This window comes from Erythrolamprus reginae, chromosome 2, assembly GCF_031021105.1.
Source record: "Erythrolamprus reginae isolate rEryReg1 chromosome 2, rEryReg1.hap1, whole genome shotgun sequence".
NCBI classification, from domain to species: Eukaryota; Metazoa; Chordata; class Lepidosauria; order Squamata; family Dipsadidae; genus Erythrolamprus; species Erythrolamprus reginae.
Genome location: NC_091951.1, coordinates 197,185,557 through 197,204,312, shown reverse-complemented (window position 1 = coordinate 197,204,312; position 18,756 = coordinate 197,185,557). Strand labels below are relative to the sequence as shown.

The 18,756-nt window shown below is 41.2% G+C and overlaps 1 long non-coding RNA gene across 1 annotated transcript; it reads right to left on the bottom strand.

The window, feature by feature from the left end:
- Positions 1 to 399: 399 nt before the first annotated feature.
- Positions 400 to 6,341, bottom strand: LOC139158746 (uncharacterized). Its single transcript, XR_011557739.1, has 3 exons — positions 6,134 to 6,341; positions 4,365 to 4,428; positions 400 to 1,034 (listed from the first exon to the last, which is right to left on the bottom strand). It is a non-coding gene; the product is annotated as an uncharacterized lncRNA (long non-coding RNA).
- Positions 6,342 to 18,756: the final 12,415 nt, after the last annotated feature.

Genomic DNA, 18,756 nt, shown 5'->3' with positions numbered 1-18,756 from the left:
AGAAGTAGGGGGAGAAGAGGAATTCTGATCTCTGAACAATAAACCAATAAATATTATGTGTTCCTCTCAAGTTTGCTAATAAAACAAATTGATTATTTGCAACCTTAATTCTGGATAAGAGTGGGTCTTAATTGCTTTCACAAACAAAACTTTTCCTTCCCCTTCCCATTTTGAAGCTTCTTTCCCCTGTTTTAAATTAGTTCATTAATAATGAGCATCTATTATTTAATAGCTTAATTTCCAAATATTACCATGATAACCAAGCCTTACATGGGAGTCTCAGGTCTGCATAGAAATGAACCAAATAGTTTCATTAGCAGGCCTGATTAAATAAAGATGAAAGAGAAATGGGTCTCTATTAGCAGAGGGGAGGAGGCTATCAAGGAGAGACCAGATCAAAGGAAACTTTTAATTAGGTGACAGATGAAACTTAAGTCCAATATAAGGTTTGCCCTTTGCCCAAGCATGCAGTATCTCCTAGTTTTGGGAAGCAAAACAGAAACCCACTGATAGTCTTTGATTAGTTGTTTATCAGAAATTGTGAGAGACCTCTCCAGAGCTACTTATGACCTAGCAGCAGAGATGGACAAGGAATCTATTATCAGGCAACAATGGCTAAATTTAGCCACAATTTGGCACTGGTTCTCTAAAACAGAAGCATATGTAGTATATATTTGTTTTCCCTTAGGTAATTCAGGTAATATTGCTCCTGCTTCTTCTTGGCAATGGGTTAAGCATGTTGCTCCACAGTGAATTTTGGTTGTTAGAGACCACCAAATCCCGTCCAACGGCAGAACGAGGATCCTAAGTGTTGGTAGCATTTGCTATGCGGCTCTCTCATGTCTTCCAAATTCTAGGGTAATCTGGCCTCCTCTACCTATTTTTCCTGTTGTTTATCATTGCTTTTACCAATCACAAAAATCCTTGATCAGTGCACAAAGGCTTCAGCCAGTTTATATACTGCCACATAAAGTTGGGTGGCCAAGATTCTGCCTCAGGGACCAGAATGTCCTGGAGTTCATCCAAAAGATTTCCTAAGGGAAAACAAGAAGGGTCAAACATGGGTGTCTTTCCACCTAAGAGATTTGTCACAAAGAGGAACAACTCAACATAGAAATTGCTTGCATTTCTATTCCTTAGAGTTAAGGTGATACACAGTCAAAGTGCCTTGTCTGTCATGTACAGGTGAAACTCAGTAATGTAACTTAAAATTTCAGTAATGTAACTTAAAAGGTGAAACATGAGAGATATTCATAACATGCAAAGCAAGATAGTTCAGGCCGTGATTTCTCATAATTGTGATGATTATTGGGTACAGCTCATGAAAACCCCAAATACTCCATCTCAGAAAATTAGAATATTACCTGCGATCAATAAAAAAAGGATTGTACATAGAACAGTATTGGACTTCTGACAAGTATAAGCATGCATATGTACCCAGTACTTCGTTTGGGCCCCTTTTGCCGCAATTACTGCCTCAATGTGGTGTGGCATGGATGCTACCAGCCTGTGGCACTGCTGGGGTCTTATGGAAGACCAGTAAGCTTCAATAGCAGACGTCAGTTCTTCTGCATTGTTCCATGTCATGTCCCTCATCTTTTTCTTGGCAATGCCCCACAGATTCTCTAGGGGGTTCAAGTCAAGTGAGTTTGCTGGACAATCAAGGACAGTAATCCCATGGTCATTGAAGCAGGTTTTGGTGCTTTGGGCAGTGTGGGCAGGTGACAAGTCCTGCTGGAAAATTTAAGTCACCATCCCCATAAAGCTTGTATGTGGATGGAAGCATGGAGCACTCCAAAATCTCCCGGTAGATGGCTGCGTTGACCCTGGACTTAATGAAGCACAGTGGACGAATGCCAGCAGATGACATGGCTCCCCAAATCAACACAGACTGGAAAATTTGCATCTCATTTGGAAATCAAGGACCCAGAGTATGGAGGAAGAATGGAGAGGCACACGCTACAAGATTCTTGAGGTCCAGTGTAACGTTTCCACAGTTTTATGGGCCATAAAAGACCCACTCTAAGCCCATCACAATTTCAAGGATTACCTGCAAGCCTCTATTATATATTGAAAGGACAGCTCTCTTTGGGTGCAATATTGTGGCTGGGGATTTTTGGATTCTCTTTTCCACTGATACTGTATAATCCATGGGTGTTAGTGGGAAGAAAGGTTACCCACTGACAGACATTCCACATTATTGAGTAGGACTAAAAGGGGGAAAATTGGACCATTTGAAATGAAAGAATCAAAGAAAATGATCTGAAATTTTGGTAGTTGGCCACGAAGAAAGAAATGATGAGTTATTGAGAGCAGGAACTTCAGAAGTATGTTGTTGTTTAGGGGAATTAAATTGGTTTAGAGCTGGGCTCAAGGAATTTGGACTGGACACTGAACTTGCTTGTGAAGTCTATCACTTCTCTGGGAAATTGGTTCTGCTCTGGAAGGGCTCATCTTGCTAGGAAGATTTTTTGAATGCTCAATTTGAACCTTCCTTTCTGCAGCTTAAGAGTCATAATTAGATATTCTACCATTTGGAACAAGATAAAAATGTGTCTTGATTTTTTCTATATGATAGTATCAGGATGGGCTGCTGGGAGTTCGCAGGAGAACCTTTAGCTAAGATTCTGTGCAGTTCAGAGAACCCCCAAATCCCACTTCTGACTGGCCCCACCCTGCCTACCTCTCCCAGGAGTCCCCAGGCAGCCCGATTTGGATGCAGGTAAGTGCAGGATGTGCATGGAGGCTCGGGGAGGATGAAAAGCAGGCCTACTGGAAGTTTGGGAAGGCCTCCAGAGCCTGAGGATGCTGTATTTACCCTCCTGGAGGCTCGAAGAAAGCTTCCAGAGCCTGGGGAGGACAAAAATGCCCCCCTGCTGTGGTGCAGGAGGCCGAATAGGCCACACCCACCATAGGCCACACCCGCCCAACAACCAGGCAGAAAAACCCTTGCTAAATTTTTTGAAGCTCATACCTGGATGATATATTTCTATTCAAGGTGTCCTGTATCTGCTCAGTTGTCTTTTCTCAGGGCTGAACATACCTATCTCCTTAATTTATCCTTATATTTCTAGTTTCTTCTCTTCTGATCACCTTTGTTCTGAATCTATTTCCATTTCTCTGATTGCTTCATAAAGTGTCCCGAATTGGACAAGGTGGGTCATAAGAAAAGCGGAATCCAATAGAATAATGATTTCCTGTGATTTAGAAAGCACCAATACAACCTAAAATTTTATTGGCTGTTTTGGAAGCCACAATAGTGGTTCATATCCAATTGTCAGATAAAGCTTGAAAATTAATGAATAATTTAAAAAAGGGACTGTATGCTCATGTAATATTTCCCTTTTATTTTTTCCCATACTAAATATAATGAATTCTTAATATAATGTCTCCATAAATAATCTGTTATCTTTGGCCCTGTGGGGGGAGGGATGACTTCACCATCTGTAGAGTCCAGTGTCCTGACTCCAGGGCTTTCACCAGTTTCTTTTCAAGGGCTGCATGTGGCTTTGCCCTCGGGAGAGAGAGGGGGGCTGGTGCCAAGCATTCGGATGTTCTATGGACAGCCTGATCACACTGATAGCACTTTACACCTCTCATAGCTTCAGGGCGAGGGGGCACAGCTTGACAAGGAAAAGCATGGTGTCCAACCAGAGGTTGGCAAACAGGCAGTTTCCAGCCCCCAGAGGATCTCTGGCTGGATGATGACCAGGCTGTCAGGTGAACTGACTCTCGAGCATGCCACATAGAACTGGCCATGGGAGAAACAGGTAGTTTCCCTTACTTGTGTTTTCCTAATTACATCTGTAAATCTTTTCCTCTGTTTTTTGCCTCTTTTCCTTTTGTTAATTGGTGTTACAGTAGAAGGAACAGATTCATCTGAAATGAAGAGGAAAATAAGGGGAAAATAAACTGCCTCTGCTTACCAGTATCCATTGATATTTATCTTACTAGTGTCCTGTTAGTGTATGAGAGAGTTGAGGGGTACTTGGAAACTCAAACAGTATTTGCTGTGTAAGCAAGAAGGAGACAGGAAAGAACCTCTGTGTGGCTTACCTCAACTGTTCTATAATAAAGGTGATTGCTGCTGTGAAACCAAAACAAACTCCTCTGCTTCTGTTTTGCATTTGGATCAGATTTCTTTTCAGGTGGGAAGAGGGGAGTAGAACTCCTTAGTAGAACGCTGAGAACTGTCTGGTTAGCACAGTAAGTGGCTGAACAATACTGTATCCATCCCATAATATCACACATTTTAATGAAGTCTGATGTCAGAAGGGCTGACAATTGTAAGAAAAAAAAGGTTGTTTGAAGTTCACGAAAGAGGTAAACCTGACCCCAATTTGTACTAACAAACATTTTCTTACCTGGAGCCAGTCTCCAGCCGGTTTATCAGTTTTAGGAATGTTGAACGCTAATAAACCTGAGCATCTTTTAAAAGAGAGAAAATAAATCATATTAAAATACAAGGTAACTATGTTAGTTAGCAAGTTACAAAATCGATGTCAAATGCCCCTCGCATTTGATCAGCGAAAGCCTCACTTTCTTACATATTTTTGAATTTCATTAATTTATAACCTAAGAGAGATAAATCAGTTTTTGTTTCCTAGGCGAAAACCCTTGCACTTGTCCCCGTTAAATTTATCCTGATAAACAATTGAAATTGATAAACAATTGAAATTATGATTCCAGAGAGCCATGTTTCTCATTAATACGAATTACATGGCCAGTCATTAACTTGGAGGTTTTTTCTCCCCTTCTGGTTTTTGAAATGGAAGGATGGATGAAAATGCCACCTGTCAAGCCCGTGAGGTGCTAGATTCACACAGATTTTTAAGAAGGGTGTTAATGGTAAGAATTAACACATTGAGTATAAAATCTGGACACTTGTGATAGCAACCCTGCAGCCATCTTTTTATTAAAGTACTGTAGGTGCTGCTGGAACTTTTGAATCTCTTTTCTCCTGGAACATTTGCATGATGAGTTTATTTGATAAACCTTTCATGGACTTTGCCACCTGCTAATTGCTTGTGACTGGGGACACTCCTTTTCTCTTTCAGCTTCAGCAGATTTTCTTATACCTATCTGATTGCACAGGATCTTGAGCTTCCTTCTGTGATTTTCACAATCTGTGATGTTATAATTGTGGCGTTCCATTTCATTTGTCTTCACATGTATTACAAAAAAAGGATAATTGCCAGTGGACCTGATAAATCTCGCAACAACTTCTGTCATAGTTTTGTTCCCGGCAGGCAGCATATTTCTGAAGCTGATAAATCCAATCAGCATATGCTTGTTTCAGTTCCACAGGGTAGGAACTCACCAAGCACAATAACACTTCTCTTTGCCTTTGTATAACCACCAACTTTTCTTCCATCCTACTTGACTCTTTTGCTTCGTCGGAACATGGGAGCTTGCTTTACTTGCAAGGGCCGGGAAATTATTTTTGATACAAAACATTTGCCAGATCAATCCTCGAATACAGCTCACCTGTCTGAAACCAGCACTGCATATAGGACATTAATACAATTGAGAGAGTTCAGAAATATTCCATAAGAAGAGTCCTAGTCCTCCACTTTGTAGATGAACCTCACTCTGTCAAGGGTAATCATATCTAATGACCTAAGTGCCAGAGCCCACTGTAACAACATTGCCAAAAAGGCACTAAAGGTTATTAATCTTATCTTGTGTAGCTTCCTCTCTGGCAATATTACACTGCTAACCAGGGCAGACAAAACATTTGCTAGACCAATTCTCAAATATAGTTCACCTGTATATCTGACATCTACTTTGCTTTTGTATACCATACATTTTGAAAAATAAAGAAATACATAAACAAATAAAATTGAGACTATCTTCTTTTGCTTTTGATTTCCTTCCTCCCTCCCTCCCTCCTTCCCTCTATCCTTTCTCTCCCTCTTCTTTCTTTCTTTTCTTTCTTCCTCATTTCTTCTCTCCCACCCTTTCCCTTTCTCCCTCTTTCTCCCTCTTTCTTTCTTTCTTTCTCTTTCTCTCTCTCTCTTTCTCTTTCTTTCTCCCTCCCTCCTTCTCTTTCTCTTTCTCTCCCTCCTGATCTGATTCTGATCCTTTCTTATCAACTGCAGCTAAAATTAAGTCTCGTTTGAATCCAATTTACCTTGTGGTGGCATCATGTTTTCCTAGAAATACCAGTGTTTTGCCACTGTCTTCCAAGATTTTACTTTCTTTTTTTTACAGCACTGAGATGGCCTAATGAGATGGTAGAACATTGTTCTGCTTTTCGGAGATCAGGCTAGGTGAACCAAGTGCTGTCACCTGCAGAAACTTAAACAATTTAACTACAATAAAATAAATAAATGACAGGTTTTTCCTCCTCTGCCAAAGTAAGCATTACAATTACTAGGCCAGCTCTTAAAGGAGCAGTGGGGGCCACATTTCAATGACTTTCAGAACTGTGGTTGGCTCAGAAATATCAGGCTAGGCCACATTGCTTTAGCCCCCTGTTGCCCTATTTGCCTTTTTAATAAATTTGCTAATGCCTGTAACAACAACCACAAAGCCCTCCTGTCTCCATCACTTCCTTTACAAGAAAGTTGATGGCTTAACTTGCGGCCTCCTGCAAAAGCCGGAGTGAAGAAGCAAAATTCATGAGTCAAGAGGGACAAGGGGACGAGTGCTTTGACTGTGAATATCCATAATATAAATTCATTAACAGCCAACTCTCTAATGTAGAGCCCAGACCTGGTTCCAGAACTGATCCCCAAGAAACCCTGTCCGAGATTAAACCCACGGTTTTATTTATTCTTGTGGTGGGCTGGTGATTTGAAGCTTTAATCTTTAACATTTCAGATAAAAGATAAATCTGCAGGGATATTTTTTTAAAAAAATAAAAATCCAGCATATCACAAAATGAGCAATGAATAAAACTTTAACTGGTGCAGGGAGGGAGAGTTTATTTATGGGTTTCAGCTGAAATTTGTTCTGTGAGGGCCCAGAGGGGGAAATTGGTGCTGCATACAGATGAGGTTTTGGCCCGGTTTGATGGAGACGAGGTTATAAATCGTAGCTGCCAAACCCCTTCTTTCCCTCTTTTCCTTTCCCATTTCAACATTGTTTTGTTTTATATATTCCTTTTGTGTTAGTTTTAACTTTTATTTTATTTACCCTGGTCTTATCAGTTCTCGGAGGAAATTAAGAGTCCTGAAGTCTTTGGATGACCTCATCATTTTGCCACTGTATGAGAAGAGAAATGTAACAATACAGGACCATCCGAGGGATTGCTTCTACAGGGTTGTTCCTGCCAGATTCAACCAAGCTTGAGATAATTCAAAAGCATCTGGACCGTGTCTGCAGAGAACATGGTTAGAAACGTAGCAATCCTTTCTTGTTTTGTAGCTGCTGATGGATGTGTAAATTGTCCATGTCAAGCTGCACGCAAGATCGAGGCAATAAGAACCGTATAGATTTCAATCGAGGTATTTTATTTTATTTTTTGCTACTTGGGAGTAAAAACAGAACTTCAGAAGAGGAGTTTCCAACAGCAGCTGTTCGAAGTCACAACAGAACTGAAAAAAAATGACTTATGATCATTTTTTCACACTTAATGACCATCGCAGCATCCCCATGTGACTTACATTTGGATTGCTTGACAACGGACTCACATTTATGATAGTTGCAGTCAGGCGGGGGTTGCTGTTCCCACCACTACTGGTGCGATGCATGTGCAGGTCGGGATGACTGGCATGCATGCATGTGCATCCTGGCAAGATTTTGCTTCTGCGCATGTGCAAAAAGCAAAATCTTGCAAGAGGACGTGGGCATGAGAGAGAGATTTTGGTGATTTTTTGCTTCCATTTATGCAGGGAAAATGCTGAAATCTCATGCATGCAAATCTCACAAGATTCCTGGACATGCACAGAAGCAAAATCTCACCAGGATGTGTGCACCTGCCCACCAGTTGCCTGGAGCTGCACGTGCATTGCCGTTTTTACTACCGGTGCACACTGTAGCCTGTACCGGTAAGGAACCCAATACTGGTTGCAGTGTCCCAGGGTCATGTGACCTTCTGACAAGCAGAGTCAATAAGGAAACCAGATTCGTTTAACAATCGGGTTACTAATTTTACAATTGCAGTGATCCCCTTAGCAAATGTGGCAACAACAACAAGCAACAACAACAAAAACTGCAAAAAAAAGGCAAACATAATCCTGGGATGTATCAAGAGGAGCATAGAATCTTGCTCACGTAATTTAATTTAATTTAATTTAATTTAATTTAATTTAATTTAATTTAATTTAATTTAATTTAATTTAATTTAATTTAATTTAATTTAATTTAATTTAATTTAATTTAATTTAATTTAATTTAATTTAATTTAATTTAATTTAATTTAATTTAATTTAATTTAATTTAATTTAATTTAATTTAATTTAATTTAATTCAATTCAATTCAATTCAATTCAATTCAATTCAATTCAATTCAATTCAATTCAATTCAATTCAATTCAATTCAATTCAATTCAATTCAATTCAATTCAATTCAATTCAATTCAATTCAATTCAATTCAATTCAATTCAATTCAATTCAATTCAATTCAATTCAATTCAATTCAATTCAATTTAATTTAATTTAATTTAATTTTCATTCATTCATTTATTAGATTTGTGTGCCGCCCCTGTCCATAGACTCGGCGCGGATCACAACAACAATAAAACAATTCAAGACAAATATAATAATTTTAAAACATTTTTAAAAACCCCATTATTAAAGTAGACATACACACAAACATACCATACATGAATTGTATAGGCCCGGGGGAGATGTCTCAATTCCCCCATGCCTGATGGCAGAGGTGGGTTTTAAGGAGTTTACGAAAGGCAAGGAGGGTGGGGGCAGTTCTAATCTCAGGGGGGAGCTGGTTCCAGAGGGTCGGGGCCGCCACAGGGAAGGCTCTTCCCCTGGGACGCGCCAAACAACATTGTTTAGTCGACGGGACCCGGAGAAGGCCAAGTCTGTGGGACCTAATCGGTCACTGGGATGGCGGTCCCGGAGATATTCTGGTCCGATGCCATGAAGGGCTTTATAGGTCATAACCAACACTTTGAATTGTGACTGGAAAATGATCGGCAACCAATGCAGACTGCGGAGTGTTGGTGTAACATGGGCATACCTTGGGAAGCCCATGACTACTCTCGCAGCTGCATTCTGCACGATCTGAAGTTTCTGAACACTTTTCAAAGGTAGCCCCATGTAGAGAGCATTACAGTAGTCGAATCTTGAGGTGATGAGGGCATGAGTGACTGTGAGCAGTGAGTCCTGGTCCAGATAGGGCCGCAACTGGTGCACCAGGCAAACCTGGGCAAACGTGCCCCTCGCCACAGCTGAAAGATGGTTCTCTAATGTGAGCTGTGGATCGAGGAGGATGCCCAAGTTGCAGACCCTCTCTGAGGGGGTCAATAATTCCCCCCTCCCAGGGTTTTGGCTGGACAGATGGAATTGTCCTTGGGAGGCAGAACCCACAGCCACTCCGTCTTATCCAGGTTGAGTTTGAGTCTGTTGACACCCATCCAGACCCCAACAGCCTCTAGGCACCGGCACATCACTTCCACTGCTTTGTTGACTGGACATGGGGTGGAGATGTACAATTATTCTTTTCTACAGTACTTTGGTACGACCACACTTGGAATACTGTGTTCAGTTCTGGGGGGCCCAATTTGAAAAGGACATTGATAAACTAGAGCAAGTTCAAAGGAGAGTTAAAAGGATGGCAAGTGGTCTGGAAACCATGTCCTATGAGGAATGGTTAAAGGATCTGGGGATGTTTAGTCTCTAAAGGTGAAGACTGAGAGGAGACTTGATAACTGTCTACAAATATCTGAAGGGCTGTCACAGAGCAGAGGGATTAGCATTGTTCTCATTAGCACGTGGAAGAACTAGAAACAATGGAATGAAACTGCAAGAGAGAAGATTTAGTTTAGATATCAGAAAACATTTTCTAACAGTAAGGGTGATAAACCAGTGGAACAGTTTGCCACAGAAGGTGATGGGCTTCCCTTCACTGGAGGTCTTCAGAGACTGGACAGTCATCTTTCTGGGATGGTTTAATGAATCCTGCATTGAGCAGGGGGTTGGAACCAATGACCCTGGAGGTCCCTTCCTACTCTATGATTCTATGATTCTAACGTGGGGCAAAATTCAACAGATTTCTCACTTAGCAACATAAATATCAGGCTCATTTGAGGATAAAGACGACCTGTAATGAGCAAATTAAGGCAAAATTTCATTGAATGATTTGCACTCTCTGTAGATTTCTCCTTTACTGTTTTATGACATTGGTGATTTATCATCTGTCTCTTGATGGTTTATGTCTATACTGTTGAATGACGGAGCATGAACATGCTTGAGAGTGAGCCTTATGGATGCCTCTTCCTGTCAGTAGCCCTACTCTGTATGGGATAATTTTTTCTTTTGTACTGGTGATTTACAACATTGATTCAGTTATAAATGTAAAAACTGAACAGCAAATTAGAGGGGGAAAAAGAACACTCAGGCAGGGTCAATTCCAAAGTAGCATTGATCTAAAATCTATGGATGAATTCTTCCTAAATTAGTTTCTGTACTATTCCAAAAAAGTTAATCCCTTTTCCAATTGTTATTGGTCAATCACATGAAGGAATGCAGCAGTGGCGCAGCAGTTAGAGTGCCGTACTACAGGCTACTTCTGCTGCCTGCTGGCTGACTGCAATTTGACAGTTCGAATCTCATCAGGCTCAAGGTTGACTCAGCCTTCCATCCTTCTGAAGTAGGTAAAACGAGAAACCAAATTGTTGGGGGCAATAGACTGACTCTGTGAACAGCTTAGAGAGTGCTGTAAAATATAAATCTAAGTGCTATTGCTAATGCCAAACCCTGAGAATAATGTAGTAGTGGAATGTATCAGATCCTGGGGAATGCTACACTGAAAATTTCATTCTGCACAAACACGTAGCAGAATGGTCTAAAACCTGGCAACTTCAAATCTCCACCACTAAATGCTCTGCCTTACACATTGGTAAAAAGAAACAGAATATTAAATATAAACTTGGAGGAATTGAACTTATGGATACCTCTCAATCTGTCAAAGACCTTGGAGTACTCATATCCAATGACCTAAGTCCTAGAGCCCACTGCAACAACATTGCCAAAAAGGCTTTAAGAGTTGTTAACCTAATCCTTTGCAGGTTCTTCACTGGTAATTTTGAACTGCTAACAAGAGCTCACAAAACATTTGTCAGACCAATCCTAGAATACAGCTTGCCTGTATGGAACCCACATTGCATATCTGACATCAACACAATTGAGAGAGTCCAGAAATATTTCACAAGAAGAGTCCTTCACTCCTCTTCCCACAACAAAATACCTTACTCCACCAGACTTGAAATTCTTAGTTTAGACAACTTACAACTCCGTTGTCTCCGTTCCGACTTAATTATAGTTCATAAAATGATATACCAAAATGTCCTACCTGTTAACGACTACTTCACCTTCAACTGCAACAAGACATGAGCATGAAATCGATTTAAACTAAATGTCAACCGCTCCAAACTTGACTGCAAAAAATACGACTTCAGCAACAGAGTAATCAACGCCTGGAATGCACTACCTGATTCTATGGTTTCTACTCCTAACCCCAAAACCTTTAACCTTAGATTATCTACAATTGACCTCTCCCCCTTTCTAAGAGGTCTGTAAGGGGCGTGCATAAGCACACCACTGTGCCTCCCGTCCCTGTCCTATTGTCTTCTTTTGTTACTTTTTATCATTACTTATCTAATGTTTTATTTGTACAAATTATCACCCTATAATTGTTTGACAAAATAAATAAAATAAAATAAGCGCACTAGAGTGCCTTCCGTCCCCTGTCCTATAGTCTCTCCTATATCTATTACTTCTCCTATATCTATTACTTCTCTACTATATCCTCTATAACCTTTACACAATGAAGGTTATAGAGGATATAGTAGAGAAGTAAAAAATTTTTTAAAAAAAATAAAAAATAAATAAATAACTGGGTTTCTACATGCAAGGAGTTAGAATTTTCCTGCGAGTCTGCATACGCACAGATGAACAGTCATTGTTCAATAGCTTGCTAAGGTTACTGTTACTGCAACTGGCGTCTCCTGTTGGTTTGAATCAGGGGTGGGGTCTATCTAACCTCGCTGCCACTTTGCTTCCTCATGCTCCGTGTGGGTAGGCAGCATGGGCGTGCTTGTGCATGCGCAGTGCCAAAAAAGAAAATAAAAAGCTGAAAACAAGATGATGATGCATGAACGGTGCTGTAAATTTGGCTTCTGAGCATGCGAGAAGAAGGAAAAACCCCCTCAAAAATTCCCCCTAAAATTTTTAAAAAATAAATAAAAACAATTTCCCGAAAAGATTGTGGTGTCCATGGATCAGTACAGTGAAGGGCTACCAAAATTTTTACTACTGCACTGTGGGCGTGGCTTATGCATTTTTTTTCAACATCTTTCAGTGCAAATTGGGTGCTCTGGGGTGAAGTTCCATTTTTGCTACACCACTGCATTCCCTCCCCCATCTGGGCAGTAGCCCACCCCTAGACCAGCACCAACAGAACCGGTTCTGTGATGTCATTGTGACATCACCAGTGGGTTGCTACCATAGTTCCCTCTAAGCTGAGCAGTGAGCAATGGCTCACTTAAAAATCATCATCAACTCAGAGTTTTTCAAACCTGCCCAGAAGCCGAGAGGGAAAGAGTGAGAGGGAAAGAGTGCTGCCCAGTCCCGAAGGGACTGCCGCTCAGACACTATACTTTTCCGCCCACCCCCACAAAAAATTAGAGGGAACACTGGTTGCTACCAGTTCAGGCAAATTGGTCTGAACCAGGAGGAACCCACCTCTGGTTTGGATGGTGAAAACAGACAGCTGTCTTTGATGGAAAGGAAAGAGGGTGAGAGTTCATTCTCTGAATTTGTGGGTGGCTTTACCAGCAGATTAAGTAACATCTTTAGGGGATGTCAGTAACAAAGGTTTCAGGTGTGGTTGTATCAAGAGAGAGTCTTGTGATGGGTCAGCTGTGAGTCACCAATGGGTCTTGTGATGGGTCTTGTGTTAAGGAGATTACATCAGGTCAGGATCATTGGGAAATAAACTACTAGTGGGGATGGTGCAGTGATGGGCTACCAAAATTTTTGCTACCACACTGTGTCTCAACATTTTTGTCTCAACATTTTTCAGTGCAAATTGGGTGCTCTGGGGTGGAGCTCCAAATTTTGCTACTGGAATTGCATTCCTGACCGTTCCCGTAGGAGCCCATCACTGGAGTGGTTGTATATGGGTTGGTTGAGGGTCAATGCTATTTTGGTTGGCTGAGATGGATTCTGAGGGATTTTTAGGCTGGTTATAGGTTAATGTGTCTGTTGATGGAATCGCTTGTGGAGTTCCAGGCTTTGATGAACTCACGAGCGTGGTGGGTGGTAGCCTGGCCAATAATTTTTGTATTGGTTCAATCAAACTGGTGATGTTTGGTTTCAGTGAAAATAGAGATTAAGGATTTGGAATCATGGCATTTGTCTGCCAGCCAGTCTAGAAAGTAGTGGAAAGGGCCCGGACAGGTGACAACCCATTGCTTATAGTCAGTGATAGAAACAGATTCAAATGCTTAACAAAAACTTGTTTATGGAAGATCTGCTCTCTTGCTCTTGCTGATAAAAAATGACAGAATGAATGAAACAATTTCAAAACTGCCACCAATTCAGTGACACTCTTAGCTTCATGGAGTATCTGAATATTGAAAAATAAAAGCCAATTGGCCTATGCATTTTGGATCTAATCCACTCGCAAGATGTGTGAAATATTATTAAGGACGTATTAGTGCTTATTTGTATTAGAAAAGAGATACAATCAGAGCACTTGCATTTTTCCTTCTCTGCTGCTAATGGCAGCTTTGAAGGAGGAAATTAGGAAAAGAAAGATATCACAGTTGTGCTCAGTGCCTGATGACTTATATGGATGCATCTGTATAGTATTTTTGACATGATACAAAACATTTTCCATTGTCTTATTCTGAAATGATTTTTCAACTTCCCAGTTTTGGTGGTTCTTCCCAAATGGTTAAGTACTAATCATAGCTAACAGTAAACATTTTTTTGGATCATACAAATATGGTTAGTTGCTGCCATATATATAGACTTGATAGACAAGGGCACCTTTAACTTGGGAAATAGCGTAGGTGGGAGAAATTTGTCACCAATGGCCACACTGTAGTTCCAATCCATTTTAAAAATTTTGTTTGTTTGTTTGTTTCGATTTCTAGGTCGCTCTTCTCCGCCACCAATTCAGTGACACTCTTAGCTTCATGGAATATCTGAATATTGAAAAATAAAAGCCAATTGGCCTATGCATTTTGGAGCTTAAAGCCCCCAACACACTGAAGAAACCTATGAAACTAACTGGCACACTTTGGGGTATACCCCAAAAGTGCTTTTTCAACTAAACATTTTGGTTTTTCTTTGAAGATGTTTCACTTCTCATCCAAGACAGAAGCAAAACATCTTCAAAACAAAACCAGAAAGTTTAGTTGCTTCTTGAAAAAGCATCTTTGGGGTATATCATGATCTGGATGGACCGAGAATCTCCATAAACACTTTGGAAAAGATTACTAAGAGTAAAACAAAACAAAAAGTAACCCCTTTCCCTCAAAATAAGAAATCCCCTGATAAATAAGCCCAATCAGGCTTCTGAGTGCATGGCAATAAGGCCAAACACTTATTTCAGGGTTCCAAAAAATATAAGACAGGTTCTTATTTTCAGGGAAACACGGGTATTGATTTATTTTTATTCCACCTTTATTATTCCTGTGAATAACTCAAGATGGCAAATATACAGTGGTACCTTGGTTCTTGAATGCCTTGGTTGTCATACATTTCGGATACCAAACAAAATGTTTGGCAAAAATTTCCTTCGGTATCCGAACAAAAATTCAGATACCGAACAGCCACAGAAAATTTTGTTCATTATCTGAAATGTTACCACCGGGGGCGGCTGCAATCCCGGCAGCTCCAGGAGGCTGAGGAGCTCTATAAGCGCTCCAAGCTGCAGGAAGGGTGGGGGCAGCTGCAATCCCAGCAGCTTCAGGGGGCTCCTTTCCTTAGTGCTTTGTCTTATTACCTGTAAGCAGCTGCACCAACTTTCTCCTTCCCAGCGGCGGCAATGGCGGTGGCTTCCCTTCGAATAGCAACAGCGCCGGGAACGTCACGTGATGAAGGGAAGCCACCGGAGCCATCTCAGCAGTTGCCACTGCGCCAGCAGCTTCCCTTCATTACGTGACGTTCCCGCCGCTGTTGCTACTCAAAGGGAAGCCACCGCCGTTGCTGCCGCCGGGAAGGAGAAAGTTGGTGCAGCTGCTTACAGGTAATAAGACAAAGCACTGAGGAAAGGAGCCCCCCCGAAGCTGCCAGGATTGCAGCCGCCCCCGGCGGTAACATTTATCCCATAGGAAATAAAGAAAATAGATTTAATTGGTTCCCAGCAAGTCAACAGGGACTGGGAACCAATTAAATCCATTTCCATTATTTCCTATGGGATAAATTAATTCAGTACTCGACCAAATCGGTTCTCGACCACACTTCTGGAACGAATTGTGTTCGAGAACCGAGGTACCACTATACTTGATATTCCCTCCTCCTCCTATTTTTCTCACAGTAACAAAGCTGTGACATGGGTTGGGCTGAGAGGAAAAGTCACTGACCCAAGGTCACCCAGCTGGCTTTCTTGCCTAAAACGGGACTAGAACTCACAGTCTCCTGGTTTCTAGCCAATCAGACCCAATTTCTCTATATTTACAAGTTATACATCTATTTTACTTTATAAATTTATTTTCTTTTTTAAAGGAAGCCACTTTTATACTTCAAGGCAGTGGTTCCCAATGTGGGAAAATTTGATTTTTAATGGGGGGCGATTAATGGCCTTTTTAGGCTTTCTCCGTGTGAGTAGGAGTTCACATTTTGGAATAGTAAGAATTATATGTCACGGGGGAGAAGGCATCAGGATTTTAGGGATGCTTTGGTAGAATATGGTCAAAAAAAGGTTGGGAACAATTGCTCTAAAGCATAAAATATATAAAGGAGGGGGATTTTTCCTCCTCTGGTAATACAGTGATCCCCCGGTTATTGCGTCCCCGACTATTGCGAACAGGCTAATTTGCGATTTTTCAACCCGGAAGTCAAAACACCATCTGCGCCGGGCAGATCAGCTGCTGGGCGGCTTCCCTAGGTCTTCCCCCTCTTGGCGGGCATCAGCGAGGAGTTTCCCCACCGCCCACGCAAACTCCTTGTTGCTGCCGCTTCGCTCGGGCCGCTTCCCAGCTGAGTACTCAGCTGGGAAGCGGCCCCAGCGAACGGCTTGTCCGCAGCCTGCCTGCCCGCGCGCCCGCGGCTCGCGCGCCCTTCTCCCGCCCACGCCATTCGCTGGGGCCGCTTCCCAGCTGAGTACTCAGCTGGGAAGCGGCCCGAGCGAACGGCTTGTCCGCAGCCTGCCTGCCCGCGCGCCCGCGGCTCGCCCGCCCTTCTCCCGCCCACGCCGTTCGCTGGGGCCGCTTCCCAGCTGAGAATTCGCTTCAGGACTCAGCTGGGAAGCGGCGCAAGCGAGCGGGGTGGGCGGGGCGAAGGGCGGGCGAGCGGTAGCGAGGAGTTTGCGTGGGCGGTGGGGAAACCCCAGCGCCGCTTCCCAGCTGAGTCCGGCTCCTCGCTAGCGCTGCGGAAGTAAAAACACCATCTGCGCATGCGCAGATGGTATTTTTACTTCCGCAGCGCTACTTCGCGAAAACCCGATCATTGCTAGGGGTCCTGGAACGGAACCCTCGCAATGATCGGGGGATCACTGTATTAACATCCTCATGGTCACCATTCAACCTTGAGAAGGAACTAACAAGCAGCCCATCTCTGGCCAGCTCCGCTTCCTCACTTAGGTTTTCAGATCATTCCTCTTGGGATAAGAACATTTCCCATTTTCTTTTTCTTTTTAATTAATTTTTAATTATTATAAAAAAGAAAAACAAACATAACGCATAGGACATAACAAAACATTAAATGAGCATTTCCAAAATGTAAACTGTAGGTGGTACACATCACAAAAGTAAAAACTTAATGCTGTGACTATAAAAAGTGATTTTCATGAATATATCAAGTTAATATATAGTAATTTATCACTAAGTAGGGATAACATATATACGTTGAGATTGACATAATTTACATTTTCATTCTTATTTTGCTTATATTTGGAGCTTATATAGTCAAATTTAAACTCTAAAGAATTGTAATGATACCATCCGAAAATCTTTACTATTGATTTGTCAACTATATTGTTGACTGCTAAATTGCGACTTTAAAGATTTAGTTCAGATTATTTCTAGCCGTTTTAGTTTATAATGTTCCTAATAGTTTTTGGATAGCCATCTATCGATAGGTTCGCAGTTTTTCTTGTATATAATATTTCAGATTTGTCTCTTTTGAAATATTTCTAAGAAAGGCGAGAGAGCTTTTCAGTTTTAATTAATTTTTATTTGGAATATTTGTAATGTTTCAGCCAATTATACCGATGATCCCAGGCTGGGTAGAAGTCTGATGTGTCTCTGTCTTGCAATTCATAGGTCATTTTAGTTAGTTCTGCATATTCATGTATTTTATTTATGAGGTGTAAGGTAGATGGGGTATTATTTTCCTTCCAGTATTGGGCATGTAGTATTCTGGCTACGGTCAGGATATGCAAAATGAAGTGTCTGTCTTCTTTTTAAAGTTTTTGTTTACATATTTCCCATTTTCATTCAGAGCCAAACACAGAGAGCCCCTGATAGGATAGGTAGGTTGAAGTGTTTTAGGCATGTCAGACATTTGAATTATACATTTATTTATTTTTATATATTTATTTTGTCCAATACACAATGAGAGTTTTAGTGGGTATATATAATATATATATATACACATAGTAAAATACATGATGAAGGTTGTAGAGATACTCATAGTAAAATATATCTATGAAAGAATAGAAAAGAACATATAGTAATAGAACATATCAATGAAAGAATAGAAGAAGAGATATAAGAATAGAAGAAAGGTATAGGAGATATAGGAGAGCAATAGGACAGGGGACGGAAGGCACTCTAGTGCACTTGTACTCACCCCTTACTGACCTCTTAGGAATCTGGATAGGTCAACTGTAGATAATCTAAGGGTAAAGTGTTGGGGGTTTGGGGATGACACTATGGACTCTGGTAATGAGTTCCATGCTTCGACAACTCAGTTACTGAAGTCATATTTTTTACAGTCAAGTTTGGAGCAGTTATTATTAAGTTTAAATCTGTTGTGTGTTCTTGTGTTGTTGTGGTTGAAGCTGAAGTAGTCGCCGATAGGCAGGACGTTGCAGCATATGATCTTGTGGGCAATACTTAGATCATGTTTAAGGCATCTTAGGCTTAAGGCTTTCTAGGCCCAGGATTGAAAGCCTAGTCTTGTAGGGTATTCTGTTTCGAGTGGAGGAGTGAAGGGCTCTTCTGGTGAAGTATCTTTGGACATTTTCAAGGATGTTAATGTCTGAGATGCGATATGGGTTCCAAGCAGATGAGCTGTATTTGAGGATGGGTCTGGCAAAAGTTTTGTAAGCTCTGGTAAGCAGTGTGAGATTGCCAGAGCAGAAGCTACGTAGGATTAGGTTTACAACTCTTGAAGCCTTCTTGGCTATGTTGTTACAGTGGGCTTTGGTACTTAAATCTTTTGTTATTAGTATA